The sequence below is a fragment of the Bos grunniens genome, chromosome 19, assembly GCF_055505025.1.
Source record: "Bos grunniens cultivar Pamir isolate PY7600 chromosome 19, Bosgru_T2T1.0, whole genome shotgun sequence".
Taxonomy (NCBI): domain Eukaryota; kingdom Metazoa; phylum Chordata; class Mammalia; order Artiodactyla; family Bovidae; genus Bos; species Bos grunniens.
In genome coordinates this window covers 29,742,138-29,757,946 of record NC_141183.1, presented here as the reverse complement: position 1 = coordinate 29,757,946, position 15,809 = coordinate 29,742,138, and the positions used below count along the sequence as shown (strand labels likewise).

The 15,809-nt window shown below is 46.8% G+C and overlaps 1 protein-coding gene across 6 annotated transcripts in view; it reads right to left on the bottom strand.

Moving 5' to 3' along the window:
* Window positions 1–15,809, bottom strand: part of SPECC1 (sperm antigen with calponin homology and coiled-coil domains 1) — a 206,640-nt gene that overhangs the window by 162,562 nt on the left and 28,269 nt on the right. The window contains exon 1 of one of the 6 annotated variants that reach the window (XM_086358623.1): window positions 9,294–9,474. The exons of 4 other annotated variants lie outside the window; for them this stretch is intronic. The gene's annotated coding sequence lies outside the window, so the exon portion shown is untranslated. Of the gene's footprint in view, window positions 1–4,820; window positions 4,927–9,293; window positions 9,475–15,809 lie in introns of those variants that run through there. One more of the 6 variants, XM_086358627.1, reaches the window with a different exon arrangement.

Below are 15,809 nucleotides of genomic sequence, written 5' to 3'. Positions count from 1 at the left end.
CTCTGTGTGCATGTCTGTGTGTCTGTGTTGTGTGTGGTGGTGGGAACAACCAATCTGTTTTAGGATTTTATAAACAGAAGTCTAGTTGATTTACAATGTTGTGTTAGTTTCAGGTGTACAGCAAAGTGATTCAGTTATATACACATATATATTCTTTATCAGATTCTTTTCCCTTATAGGTTATTACAAGATACTGAATATAGTGTTATACAGTAGGACTTTGTTGTTTCTCTATTTTACATATGCATCCTCAGTCATGTCTGACTTTTTGTGACCTCACGGACTGTAGCCTGCCAGGCTCCTCTGTCCATGGGATTTTTCAGGCAAGAATACTGGAGAGGGTTGCCATTTCCTCCTCCAGGGGATCTCCCTGACCCAGGGATCAAACACAAGTCTCCTGCATCTCCTACATTGCAGGTGGATTCTTTACCGCTGAGCCATCAGGGAAGCCCTATTTTATATATAGTAGTGTGTATATGTGGAGAAGGCAATGGCAACCCACTCCAGTACTCTTGCCTGGGAAATCCCTTGGATGGAGGAGCCTGGTAGGCTACAGTCCATGGGGTTGTGAAGAGTCGGACACAACTGGGTGACTTCACTTTCACTTTTCACTTTCATGCACTGGAGAAGGAAATGGCAACCCACTCCAGTATTCTTGCCTGGAGAATCCCAGGGACGGGTAGAGCCTGGTGGGCTGCCATCTGTGTGGTCACACAGAGCTGGACACGACTGACATGACTTAGCAGCAGCAGCAGCAGTGTGTATATGTTAGCCCCAAGCTCCTAAATTAGGAGTTTTGTTGTTGCTGTTGTTCAATTGCTAAGTCATATCCGCTCTGTGACCCCATGGACTGCAGCACGCCAGGCTTCCCTGTCCTTTACCATCTCTCGGAGTTTGCTCAAATTCATGTCCATTGAGTTTGTGAACATAGGAGTTTGGGAACACTCAATTTAAAAACCAAAATAAATCTTGAGCTCAACAAAATAAAGACCTTGTGGAGGGAAGAAACCATGATGGACTCTGGTTCCTTCTTGCTTTTTGCTCAGCAGGCAGACTTCTCCCCCGATGGGCACCTTCAGAAGCCTGCAGTCCCTGATAGACCCACCAAGGACCCCAGCAGTGGCTGTGGGTTTTCTGTAATGATAACAGCATTCTGAAAAGGCAGCCCTGAGTCTGGTTGAAGGGTCAGAGAAGCAGGGTCTCAGCTGGATCATAGCCATGCTGGGCACTGTGGCCCAGGAGTCTGGAGGCTGGCAGGATGGCCCCTGGCAGTCTGTCTGTAGGTCTATCCAAGGCAGTACAGATCCTCCTGGGAGAACTCTGATTCTTTGGGCTGGGGGGAGGCAGGGACTGGACCAAGAAGAAACACTGAAAGGGCCCTTTCATTGCATGCTGTTTTTGGGGCAGATGGAAGCCTTGGGGGACCTGGCAGTGATGGAGGAGGGCTGGCGGCGGGCCAGGCCCCCATCTGCGGGCCCAGGAGCCGGGTCTGAGGACAGTGGGCAATGAGGCCTCCAGTGCATGGACATGACAGCAGCAGCCACCCCAGGGTGGGGGAGGGACAGAGGGACAGAGGAGAGGACCGCACAGCCATCGAGCCTGTCAGCATTTGTGTTGGCTCCTAGACCACTGGAGGAAATGAGGGGGAGAGAGAACTTTCCTGGAACTTCCACAGGTACGGAGTGTGCGGGGCCAGCCGCAGGGCCGCACCAGCACCCTAGCCGCCTCAGGGCCTGGCAGACACCCCTTCTGGGTAGCGGGCAGAGCCCAGCCTTCCACCCAGCTGCCAAGTCGGCCATCGCTCTGGATTTTCTTATTGTTACCAGATTAGGTGAAAACACTGAATGTGCTGATTTCTTTTTTGTTTTCACATTCCTGAAATGTTCTTTGCTAACCCACAGGCTTCAGCTCTTTTCCTGGAGCACCAGCTGGCTCATGAAAGCAACTGCTGCACTTGGCAGGGTTAATTTATTCAGTGCCTGGAACAGGCCCCTATCTCTCTCCAGCACACAATGCTCTCGGATTGTGTTTTAAACACACACATAATAGCCGCACACATGAGGGATCATGTCCAGGCTACTCCCAGGATGGTCCTGTCATTGCAGGGCCTTGCTGGGACCTCAGGAGAAGGTCTACAAGGAACAGCAGGACAGTAGCGGGCTTGTGACCGGTCCCCAGGGTGGGACCCAGGCACATTGATGATACAGCACTGTGGCCTCCCCGAGGATGGGTTCTTTGTGACACAGATGTGTCTGACTGGTGTGGTTCAGAGCAAAGCAACAGTCCCCCGCCCTCACCAAGCTGTCTCCACCTAGTTTTTGTTCTGCAGTGAGGCCCGCCCAGAGCCCTGCCCACGACTGCCAGGTGCCCTGCACTCAGACCTGAAAGACAGGCAGCTGCTCTGTCACCAGCCTCCAGGCCTCCCCACGGCCACTCTACACCCAGGACAACGGCTTCCCACCCCCATTCCTACTTTCAACCTGACCCCTACAGTCCTGTCCTGTCTTCCCACCGCAAGAAGTGTCCACAGCTCCCTAACCAGGCTGACTCCCTGCTGACTCACTCCCTACCCCAGCTCTTCAACCCAGAGCAACCTAAAGCAAAGGACTGCCTCATTCCTCTGGCTCCACAGCTCTGGCCCCACTGTCCCGTCTGTCATCAATGTTGGCTAAAGACAGATAGAAACTTCAGGAAAACCAACAAACTGCTAGAAGAATGCAGGAGAAAATCTTTGTGACCTTCAGTTAGGCAACGATTTCTCAGCATCAACACCAAAAGTATGATTCGTAAATAAAAATTCTTTAAAGTGATAGATAAACTGGAATTCATCAAAATTTTAAACTTCTGCTCTTCAGAAGACATTGTCAAGAAAGTGCAGAGCCAAGGCACTGGCTGGAAGGGAGGCATCCACAAAACACAAAACTAACCAAGGACCTGATTCCTGAATTTATGAAGAAACTCACAAAACTCAACAACGACTGAACACACAACTCAATAAAACATGATCAAAGATTCAAACACTTCACCAAAGAAGATAATTGGATGGCAAATAAACACCTGGAAAGATGCTCAATGTAAGAGTCATTGTTGTTGCTTGGTCACTAAGTCATGTCTGACTCTTCGCGACCCCATGGACTGCAGCATGTCAGGCTTCCCTGTCCTTCACTACCTCCCAGAGTTGGCTCAAATTCATTGCCATTGAGTCCATGATGCCATCTAACCATCTCATCCTGAGTCATTAAGTAAATGCAAATTGAAACCACAGGGAGATATTACTATATGTCTAATTAGAATGGCTTGAAATTTAGAAACATAAAAACGAGTGCTGGCAAAGATATGGAGCAACTGGAACTCCCATTCATTGTTGGTGCAAATACAAAATGCACAGTGGCTTTGCAAATCAATTCAGTCATTTCTTATTGTTTTAAAAAAAAACAACAACACAAAAGGTAACTGTGTGAACTTTAAAGATCTCACTGGCTTTATTCAATGATTCATGAATGGGGTAAAAGCCCATCCAGCAGTGAGAAAGGAGCTCCGAGGAGGTGTACAGAGGACAAGACCTTCACAGGGAGAATGGGCAGGAACAGGAAGCCATGCTCAGCAGAAAATCGGCATGATTATTGTGAAGTCACTTCCCTTTAGGGGAGGTGGGGGTCCACCAGGCCAGTGAACTCAGCCAGGGCTGATCAGGGAATTCCTGATTCACTGGTTTTAAGAACCTGTTTTGGGGATAAGATGAAACTATAGTGAAGTCTTGGTTTGGTGATGGGGGGCTCAGCATCAGTGACTCCATTTGGGGCCCCTTGTCTTTAACAGTATAAAATTACACCTGCACTGATCATATAGTCCAGTAATCCCACTCCTGGGTATTTGCCCAAGAGAAATGAAAGGGTGTCTGAGTGGGAAGTAATTCATAGGCTTGGTCCTGATGAAATAAAATTCATGTTTTAAAGCAAGATAAGAAAAATTTAAACATAATTTTACTCTGCTTTTGGCCTCCTCCCTCCCCACTAGTGTACATGTGCGTCTGCACTAACCAGACCCCTGCACTCCCCACCCCCAATGGCGGAAATATCTGCTCAATCATAAAATCAACTTTTCTCCTCCTACAACAAGGACCTATTGTGTAGCACAGGGAACTATACTCAACATTTGGTCATAACCTATAAGGGAGAAGAATCTCAAAAAGAATGTATATGTATAATTGAATCACTTTGCTGTATACCTGAAACTAACATAATATTGCAAATCAATTATGTGCTTAGTTGCTCAGTCGTGTCTGACTCTGCAACCCATGGACTGTAGCCTGTCAGGCTCCTTCATCCATGGGATTTTTCAGGCAAGAATGCAGAAGTGGGTAGCCATTTCCTTCTCCAGGGGATCGTCCCAACCCAGGGATTGAACTTGTGTCTCCTGTGTCTCCTGCATTGCAGGTGGATTCTTTACCTACTGAGCCATTAGGGCTTCACCTAAAAAAAATTTAAAAACAAAACAAAATTTATCTACTTCTGGTTGTTGTTTTGGGTTTAGTTGCTCAGCTGTGTCCAAATCTGTGACCTCACAGACTGTAGCCCACCAGGCTTCTTTGTCCATGGCATTTCCCAGGCAGGAATACTGAAGAGGTTGCCATTTCCCTCTCCAGGAGATCTTCCCAACCCAGGGATCAAACCCACGTCTCCTGTATTGGCAGGCAGGTTCTTTACTACTGAGCCACCTGGGAAGCCGCTCTCCTTCTGGTACCAGTCATGTAACTCTAGAAGAAGTTCTCAGTCCTGCTGGGGACACAATGACCACCACTCACAATGACCACCACTCACCTTGTTTGTGCAGACATCTTTGGCAGACTTCATGGACAAGGCCACTACAGTACTTCCCTTTCCTGCACCAGATAGCAACTGGTGCAGGAAAGATTGGTCAGATGACCTAGGGAGATAACGGGCCCCACATGGAGAAAGTCCTCAGCTTAAGTACTTACTTATGACCTTATATTAGTATCACTAGCTATATTACTTATATTCTGCCTATTTTACAAAATTACTGTTTCTTACATCACCAAATGATGTGTGACTGAGATTCACATAAAATAAATGATGATTAGGTGGTCTGAAACAATTGATCAAATATACAGTCCTGTAAGATCAAGTGTAACTCTAGATGTGGGAGGGAGCAACAAGAGGAAATCGTTTCCTGGACATAACAGACTGTAAGACAGGGATCCAGAGGCGTTGGGCTACTGTTAACAGGGCCTGGTCCACTAACAGCACACTGAGTGGCCCATCAATGAAATCCTTGCCTGACTTGGGAACAAGCATTCCTACTGCCATAAGACAAACTGGTCACTAAATGCCTCCCAAACCTTGGTCAAAACTAAGACCAAAAGGGAGAGGCTTGTCAAATAAAGAATGTTGCCCACCATCCAGTTCCATAAGAACCAAGTCATCACCCACTACTGATGATGACCCACAGGACACCCTGAAGAATGTTCTGAGTGAAGACCAGGATGAAGCACTCTGTGCTCTGGGAAAACTGGCAGAACCAGCCCTCAGACAGTTAGATATTTTCAGGAGAAATTTTTATGAACCTGGATTCTTGCATCTTCCCATACTTAGAAAAGCACTTAAAAAAAAAAACCATTAAATGAGGTGTCTGCTCTTCGTGACCAGCAGCAACCTCCTACCAAGATGGGTGCTCATTGCATGTACCCCCTTTACCAAAACCACACATGTACTGGCCTCCCCTGCTTACCTCTTGGGAACAGTCCTCAGAGTTACCTGAGAGGCCATCTCCCATGTTGCAATCCTCGGGGGCCAGTCCTATGGGACTATGCCTTACACTCTGTGCAGGTAGACAGCACCCGGACTGAGTTCATGGCTCAGTGGTGGTTGGAAGACACGTCGGAGGGGCTGAGTATAAGCACGAACCAGAGACTTGGGGGAGATCGTGGTGGGATCACACTGAGCATGCGCTGGGTGAGTTCACGTGGGCTCCTTGCTCTTACCTAGGCCCACCCCCAACCTCACTTCCTTGCCCGCCTCAGACTGGGCCGCCCTGGCCGCCAGCAGCCAGGATGTCCAGCTCCCACTTTTTTCTTAGTCCTTCCTCCTCAGCTGCCTTTCCTACCCTCACTCCTTTTGCACCAATTGCACCCATCCTGCCAGCCCCAGATCAAATGTGACTTCTTCCCTGGAACCTTATCTGACTGCCAACTCCCCACATCCATAAGAAGCTGGAAATTACTGGATGCACCTCTGATGCCCAACACTTGGTCTACGTGCTCTCACAGTACTGCCTTCTCTTGTGTGACTGGGTATGGGGAGACCATGTCTCTCAAAGGGATTGAAAGCAGAAAATCTGGTTTTGCATATAGACACAGCATCTCGAGGGATACGTTACGTGTGGTAAGAGCTCAGAATTCTGTTTGATGAATTAATGATGAAATGAGCAGGCACAGTGACCCATGGCCAATGAAGTGGGTGTGGTCAGCACTTGGGAAATAGAACATCACCTAGGAGTTCAGAGAGATGGTTTTTTGGTGATAAGCAAACAGGACTATGGGGGTTAAAACTCCATACCTACTGTTCTCCTAGTAGTCACTTGTAGTTCCCCAACCTAGCAGATCAAAACCACCTGCCAGACTGATTAAAAACATGCAGGCCTGGGGTTCACTCCCTGCAACTCTGACTCGGTCCCATCAAGGGTAAGTCTTGCTTCATATATATATATATTCCCTTTTTTTTTTTTTGGCAGGGGTCCACACTGTGTGACTTGTGGGATCTTAGTTCCCAGACAGAGATTGAACCCAGGTCCTTGGCAGTGAAAAGCTCAGAGTCCAAACCATTGGACTGCCACGGAAGTCCCTTGCTTCCAATATTTTTAATAAAACTCCCAGGGTGTCTCTGAGCAACCAAGCTTGAGACTTAGCTGCCTAAACAGCCAGAAAGCTGAAGACTCATTGACAGGTAATGATTTTTTTAAAAAGGGCAGCTCTGAGAATCTGTACAGAAGCCACACATACATATGACAGAAATGTGACTAGATCATCAAACTGTGATACATCCATGCCTGGCAATACAAAGAAATAAAGTACTGACACACAGAACAACATGGATGAATCTGACAAGAAACCAGACACAAAATACTACGAGTGTATGGTTCCATTGATAGGAAGTTCTAGAAGAGGCAAAACACAGTGACAGGAAGCTGATCAGTGTTTGCCTGGGGATGGTGGTGGGGTTGGGGCTGGTGGGCTGGGAACGGGACTAGAGGGACACTGAGGAAAATTTGGGGGTGAAGGAGATGCTTGGTGTCTCAATGGCAGTGGCGGTTCTGTGGGTGTGTACAGTTATCAAAAGTCATTGAGTTACATGCGTTCAACAAGAGGGCATCTGCTGAGACTCAGAACCCAGGACCCTAATGGGAATCCTGCCACTGTCCTCCAACCCGCGTGGCTAGCCCGTCACCATGTTCTGCCTTCTGATTCGGAAATCTCTCCTGGATCTTCCTCCCACTCGTTACTTCCAAAGCCTGGCAACATTGCCAGGGGTAGAACTGCTGCTGGTCTTCCTGCCCAGAGTTCAGGGCCACGGCCCCCTCTGCCAACAGGCTTTTCAGATGCAGAACCGATCATGCCCCACCTCGAACCCCCATTTAGATCCCTCTGATTACAGACCACCCACCTGCACCCCTTCCAGGGTAAGACAAAGTGCCACGTGCCTCTCTGGGTTCTCTCTGACCCACCACTCAGACCTGCTCCTGGCTGGACTGTGCACGGCTCCCCAAAGCACCATCACAGCTCCAGGCCGGCGTGCTCACCACCTCTCTGGCCCCAACATTCTCCCAAGAGCCTCCACTGGCAACTCCTGCTCACCTTTCCATGCCTCGGTTTCCCCACCTTGAAAGAGAGGGCCGTACATATGGGCGCCTCATGGGAATCAGAGGAAACAACCCTCTAGGAGAACTGGACTGCTTCATTTGCCACGCAGTCGGCATGCCAAAGTCTCATGTTCATCATTTTAAAAAACATCGATGTGTTTGAACAAGAAAACTGAAGCCAGGGGAAAAGACACTTCCCATGCACTGGTTTTCCCCAGTGAAGGTACAGTCCTGCCTGTTTTGCAAGACTTTTCGTGGGTGTCTCCTGCTGAGACGACACGGACACACGGAAACTCATGTGGCAGAGGAGGGAGAAGAGATGAAGAGAAGTGAAACAGCCGCTCTGAGCACAGCCACGGAAGACGTAGTCTGTGGGGCTGAGCCAGAGGGACAGAACCGGATCAGAGGAGCACATGTGTGCCTATCTCTGCATCCAAACCAGAGGGGCAAGCCCGTTTCTGAGTCAACTTGAAGGATGAACGTCCTGCGAAACTGAGCTAACGGTCTGATTCTAATAAGAGATTAGACTCAGTGGAAGAAAGGGGGAATCCCCCAGAACTGAATTTCCAGCCACCAGAGTGGTGGAGACGCTGCAGAGTAACTTGAGCCCCTTGCCCAGGGGGTGGGGGCAAAAGACGTCTAAACAGAAACCACGTAACAAGTAACTTCCTAGAAAAGCCTCTATCTCTGTCATATCTTTGAGACTGCCATCTAGGCCTCGCAAGCACAGCGTTTGGTCCAGATACTGTGCACAGGGACGTTATCCGGCCCTCTGCAAGGAAGGGAGGGGGTGCTCCCCAGAGCTGGATTCCAGGGGAGAAGGCTTAGAACTGGTCCACTGGGCAGTACCCGCCATGGGACTTCAGATTTCCCATGCCTGGCAACAACACGCACATAAGCAGGCTCTGCACCACGGCTGTGAACACATCTCCACGCTGCCAGTAACTAGTACCCAGGGGGAGAACTGCGTTTCCAAAGACCTTTAGACTTGAACCTCAAGTTAGATCCCCTGGAGGAGGAAATGGCAATCCACTCCAATATTCATGCCTGGGAAATCCCGTGGACAGAGGAGCCTGGTGGGCTACAGTCCATGGGGTTGCAGAGTTGGACACGACTGAGCAACTAGACAGCAGCAGCAGCAGTATTAATTATCCTTACTTGGCAAGACAAGAAAAGTGACAGGCAGTGAGAAAAGACAATGTTTTCAGGCTGCCAGAAGATGTTTGAAATCCATCGTCAGCCCCCAAACAAGCATGTAGCATGCACTTGCCCAGCCCATGAGGATGTGTTAATAATGTCAGGAGTCACCGGAGACTTGAGGTGTTACACCCACAGCAGAAGAACCTCTTTCCCCAGATAGTGCTGTTGTTCTGAGAGTTTCCATCCCCACCTTAAATAATAACCAGCTAGGTACTTACTCCAAAACCTCCTGCTTCTTGGGAGCGGCTGAACTCGATCAGCAAGCCAGTGGTACTATTTTAGGGTTTGGTGCTGGCGGGAGGAAAACCACACTTGAGGGGCCGGGCGCCGAGCATTGGAGCAACGCTTTGCTCAGGAAGCAGGCGGGCTCTGCTCTCCAGGGCCTCACCCCCTGCCTCTCCCTCTCTTCTTCTCCCTCCCATAAACTGCAAAATCACTTCTACCCTACTGGTGCCTGAGCGCTTCCTTTGAATGTCTCTGAAACATGGGATTTAAAGACGTAGGCTGACTGCTTTCTTTCTGATTGCTCCCTGAGATATCAAACAGAAGAAGGGGAAAAAAGCCAGTCTACTCTGCAGAGGTGTTGTTCAGTCACTAAGTTGAGTTCGACTCTTTGCAACCCCATGGACTGCAGCACTCCAGGCTTCCCTGTCCTTCACCATCTCCCAGAGTTTGCTCAAACTCATGTTCATTGAATTACTGATGCCATCCAGCCATCTCATTCTCTGTTGCCCCCTTCTCCTCCTGTCCTCAATCTTTCCCAGCATCAGGGTCTTTTCCAATGAGTCGGCTCTTCGCATGAGGTGGCCAAAGGACTGCAGCTTCAGCATCAATTCTTCCAATGAATATTCAGGGTTGATTTTAGGATTGACTGGTTTGATCTCCTTGCAGTCCAAGGGACCCTCAAGCATCTTCTCCAGCACCACAGTTCAAAAACATCAATTCTTCAGCGTCATGTCTTCTTTACAGACCAACTCTCACATCTGTACATGACTGTTGGGAAAACCATAACTTTGACTATACGGACCTCTGTCAGCAAGGCCTCAGGGCCCCTCCCCTGCCAAAGTCTGTGGCTCCTGACAGTGACTCTTAATTCTACAACTCATATGGAAATGCAAGGGACCCAGAATAGTCAAAACAATTTCGAAAAAGAGGAACAAGGTAGGACTTACACTTCCCAATTTCAAAACTTACTACAAAGCTACAGCAATCTAGACCATGTGATATTTGGCACAGGGCTAGACATACACAGATAAATAGAACAGAACTCAGAGTTCAAAACTGAACTCTTACGTTTATGGGCAGTTGTTTTGGACAAGGACACCAAAACCATTAGACAGGGAAAGAACAGTCTTTCAACAAGCAGTGTTGGGACAACTGGACATCCACATGCAGAAGTATGAAGTTAGACTCCTTCCTCCCACCACATGCAAAAAATACCTCAAAATGTAAGAGCTAAAAAATAGAAAACTCTTAGAAGAAAATATAAGTATAAAACTTTGTGACCTCGGACTAGGCCACGTTTTCTTAGATATCACACACAAGACACAAGCAACCAAAGAAAAACTAGATATGTTGGACTTCGTAAAAATCAGAAACGTTTGTGCTTCAAAGTACACTATCAAGAAGTGAGGGCTTCCCTGGTGGCTCAGTGGTTAAAAAAAAAAAATCCACCTGTCAATGCAGAAGACTCAGGTTTGATCCTTGATCCAGGAAGATCCCACATGCCACAAAGCAATTAAGTCTGTGTGTCACAACTATTGAGCCTGTGCTCTAGTGCCTGGGAGCTATAACTACTGAGCCCTAGGGTCCCAACTACTGAAGCCCATGTGCTCTAGAGCCTGTACTCCACAACAAGAGGAACCATCAAATGAGAAGTCCACACGCCGCCACTGGAGAACAGCCCCCACACACCGCAGCTAGAGAAAAAGCCCGCATGGCAACAAAGACTTAGCATAGCCAAAAATAAATATAAAATTACAAAAAAAAAAGAAAGTGAAGAGATAATCCACATGATGGGAGAAAATATTTACAAATCACATATCTAATAAGGGCCTATTATCCAGAATATAAAGGACAAGTAACCCAACTGAAAAATGGGCAAAGGAGCCAAACAGACAATTCTTCAAGGAAAATATGAAACATACAAATGGCCAATAAGCACATGGAAAGATATTTGCAATTATTAGGCAATAGCAATACGAAAATCAAAGCTACAATGAGATAGCATCTCACATCTACTAGAATGACTACAGCTAAAAAAGACAATAGTAAGTTTTGGCAAAGATATGGAGAAATCGAACCTCCATACATTGTTTGTGAGAATGTAAAATGGTATTGTTGTTTGTTTAGTTGCTCGGTCATGTTGACTCTTTGCGACTCCATGGACTGTAGCCCGCCAGGCTCTTCTGTTCATGGAATTCTCCAAGCAAGAATACTGGAGTGTGTTGCCATTTCTTTCTCCAGTAAAATGCCATGGCATCTGTGAAAAAAAAATTGGCATTTCCTCAAAGATAAAGATAGTCACCATTGTGATCTAGTAATTCCACTCCTAGGTATGTACCCCCAAAGAACTGAAAACAGGAGCTCAAATAAAAATGTACACGAATGCTCACAGAAGTACTATTCACAATAGCTAAAAAGTAGGAAAAAAATCCTCATCAAGTGATGCATGGATAAACATAATGTGAGATCCATACAATGGAATACTATTCATCAGTAAAAACGAATGAAGTTTTAAAAAAAGGAGTGAAGTAGTGGGACGTGATACAATATAGATGAACCTTGAAAACATTATGTTGAGTGAAAGAAGCCACATCAAAGAGGTCACAATTGTATGAATACATTCATATGAAATTTCCAGAATAGCAAATCCATAAATACAGAAAGTAGATTAGTGGTTGCCGTGGGATGAAGGGAGGAGTTAGAATGGGCAGTGACTGATAATCGCTCCAGGACTCCCTTTTGGGGTGATAAAAATGTTCTGGAATTTGACAGTGGTGACTGTTGCACAACTTTGTCAATACACAAGAAAATTACTGTATTGTATATCTCAAAATAGTGAATTTTATGATGTGATTTATATAAATTTCACAAGTGACACTGTAAAATATTTGATGATGTGGAACAAAGATGACAATATATTCAGTGGAGTATATGGTTATGAATCGGAGAAGGCAATGGCACCCCACTCCAGTACTCTTGCCTGGAAAATCCCATGGGTGGAGGAGCCTGGTAGGCTGCAGTCCATGGGGTCGCTAAGAGTCGGATACGACTGAGCGACTTCCCTTTCACTTTTCACTTTCATGCATTGGAGAAGGAAATGGCAACCCACTCCAGTGTTCTTACCTGGAGAATCCGAAGGACAGGGGAGCCTAGTGGGCTGCTGTCCATTGGATCGCACAGAGTTGGACATGACTGAAGCGACTTAGCATGGTTATGTATTAAGTTTGCATCAGCACTGAACTGAAGACGCTAAACCTATGGCTACAAAGGGTCAACTGTATATTTTATTTTTAAAAATCTGTGTGTAAGTGGACCCATGCAGTACAAGCCCAGCTGTTGAAGGGTCAACTGTACAAATATCATATGATCCCACCTCTGGGTATTTACCCAAAGGAATTGAAATCAGGATCTCTAAGAGACATTAACACTCCTTTGTTCATGGCAGTGTTATTCACCATATCCAGGATGTGGAATCAACCGAAGTGTCCATCAGCAGACAAATGGATAAAGATGGTACATATATACAATGGAATGTGATTCAGCCTTAAAAAAAGTAAGGAGAGTCCACAGTATGTGACAACATGAATGAAGCTGAGGACATTATGCTGAGTGAAATAAACCAGTCACGAAAGAACAAACCCTTCCTGACTCCACATATCTGAGGAACTCTAAAATAGTCAAATTCACAGAATCAAAGAATAGAATGGTAGTTCCTAGGGGCTGGAGGAGGGGGAATGGGGCATAAAGTTTAATTAATTAATCAACTGGCATAAAGTTTCAGTCAAACAAGATGAGTAAGGTCTAGAGATTTGCTGTACAGTGCTGTACCTCTAATCACCAATCATTTATTGTATGCTTAAACATTTAAGAGAGTAGGTCTTGGGACTTCCCTGGTGGTCTAGTGGCTAAGACTCCACGCTTCTGAAGCAGGGGCCTGGGTTCAATCCCTGGTCAGGGAACTAGATCCCATATGCTGCAACCAAGACCTGGTATAGCCAAATAAATATATATTTTTTTAAAGCGAGAGAGAGTAGATCTCAAGTTAAGTGTTCTCACCATGGTAAAATAAAAGTTTAGAAAATAAATGACAAAAAGAGGATGTTACCTCTAGGTGCTGAAATGATGGAAGGTTCTAATTGTCATTATGTTCTTAAGATTTTTTTGACACTAGCTGAGATGAACATGGCTTGTTTTATCATTTTAATAATACTATTTAAGCACAATAACCATTAGGCATTCTGAGAGCAGCAGACTCTATGACTTGATGGCTTATTCTGCAGAGACTAAGTTCAACATGATCCCAGGCAGGCTTTCTTAAGTGTAGAAGCAACTAAACCCTGAACAAGATGTCCTCTGTGGGGACAGGGAACCTCAGAACAGAGGGAGGTGATGGACCATGACAGTGTGTCCAGGTGTCCACTGACGCAGAAGCTGCACAGGACAAGGGTGGTCTACCTTCTGGGCTGGGTTCATGACTCCAAGCTAACACTGAGAGGAAATCTCTGTGCCAGCCAAGTTCATAAGTGCCTCAGCAGGAAACCTGCCTACTCTCCATGGAACAGAATTTACTAAGCCTTAGCCAAAAATCAAAGCCTTAAAATGTTCTGTTTGCTCTTGGAAAAAATAAACCTATCAACCCTAAAAATATCTAGGACAAAGCCAAAAGATGAAAATGACTCTGAGTGGGTTTCAAAGAGATGTTTGATGAATCTTTGCAAAGACTGTCAGAGTAAGAGTCCTTAGGACCCTTGCATTATAGTGGAGACGTGCCCTCAAGGACCTGTGATGAAGTACATGAAAGGACACCCTCCCAGGGGCAACAACAGCTGAAAACTCTTCACAGTCTCTACCTTTCATGCAGCCAGAACAGACCCTGTGCCTATTACTGGAAAATGAGTATAAACAGAAACTGTTTACGTGATGTGCTGATGGTGGTGGTTTAGTCACTCAGTCATGTCCAACTCTTTTGCAACCTTGTGAACTGCAGCCTGACAGGCTCCTCTGTCCATGGCATTAACCAGGCAAAAATACTAGAGTAGATTGCCATTTCCTCCTCCGGGGGATCTTCCCGACCCAGGGACTGAACCTGTGTCTCCTGCTTTGGCAGGCAGAATCTTTACCCCTGAGCCACCCGGGAAGCCTTACCTGCATACATAGACTCTGAAACCTGACAGCAGCATGTAAGACAGTACTAGGTTGGCCAAAATGTTCATTTGGGATTTTCCTAAGATCTTTTGGAAAAATCCGAATGAACATTTTGTCCAACCCAATACACTGCTCTTCTTTGTAAATATCTGTGTGACCTAACTGTAAAAAATCATTCCTCCTTAAAGGAACTTGACTTTTATGTTAACCCAACCATCTCTTTAGATGACTTTTTAATTTAGTTCTAAAGCATCAAATTTCACTGTAGGAAATTACATAGAGAGAAGAAATTACAGAGGGAGACACACCACACAGGGAGAGAGATGTTTAGTGAGGTTGCCCTTTGTACGAGCTCTGGACAGGGGTCACTGCGCCCTCCCTGAGGAAACAAGAAGACCAAACTCATTCTGCGAACACATGGCTAGGAACATAGGCCTGTTGGCTTACAGTTTATGCCTTGATATACTGTCATAAAAACACCCCTGGAGGGCCAGATGAACTCACAGGCCCAAAGGAGCCTTGACAGGTCAGGTCGCCATGAGGCAAGTGTGGCTCCAGGGCTGGCCCCTCCCCACTCTCCTCCCACTCCACCCCAACGCACCCCTTGCTGCCAGGGCCACACACCTGCCACCCACACAGCACCTCCTGTGTGAGGATGCTGAGGGAGGCGATGCATATGTTTGAACTGTTTAATTAGCCAGGAATAGGAAAGCAGCGATTCTTTCGGCTTCAAAGCAGATGTTGAGCTAAGTAGGAAGGACAAGAGCCCCAGAGCCTGCAAGATGACTCAGCCTCGGTCCCCCACAGGTCCCAGCATCTTTGGGGATGTACCTGTCCACCTGACTTTCCTACTACAGGGATTCTGACACTGAAAGGCCCTCTCTGACGTCCAGCAACCCTTCACCTCCTCCTTCCCAGCCTGGTTTGCTGGTTAAGCTGAAACCCCTGCACCCTTCCCAGACTCGGGTTCCCAAAGGCCTCCCTGCCCAGTCTGAATCCCAAGACCACCTCCTTCCACCAGGCTCCCCATCAGCTCCCTGCCCTGCTCAGCCAGCCACCAACTGGGATCTGCCACATCACCATCTTTCTGTTTCCAGTCTGGGTCTCCGGATGGAATTATGAAGACTGAACTCCCCCAAGGGAACATGGCCTTCATTGCCCCTGAAAGAAGTGAAAGTGTTAGTCATTCAGTCATGTCTGACTCTGCAACACCATGGACTCTAGCCCACTAGGCTCTTCTGTCCATGGAATTCTCCAGGCAAAAATACAGGAGTGGGTTGCCACTTCTTTCCGCAGGGGATCTTCCCAATCCAGGAATCAAACCCAGGTCTCCTGCATTTCTTTACCATCTGAACCACCTCACC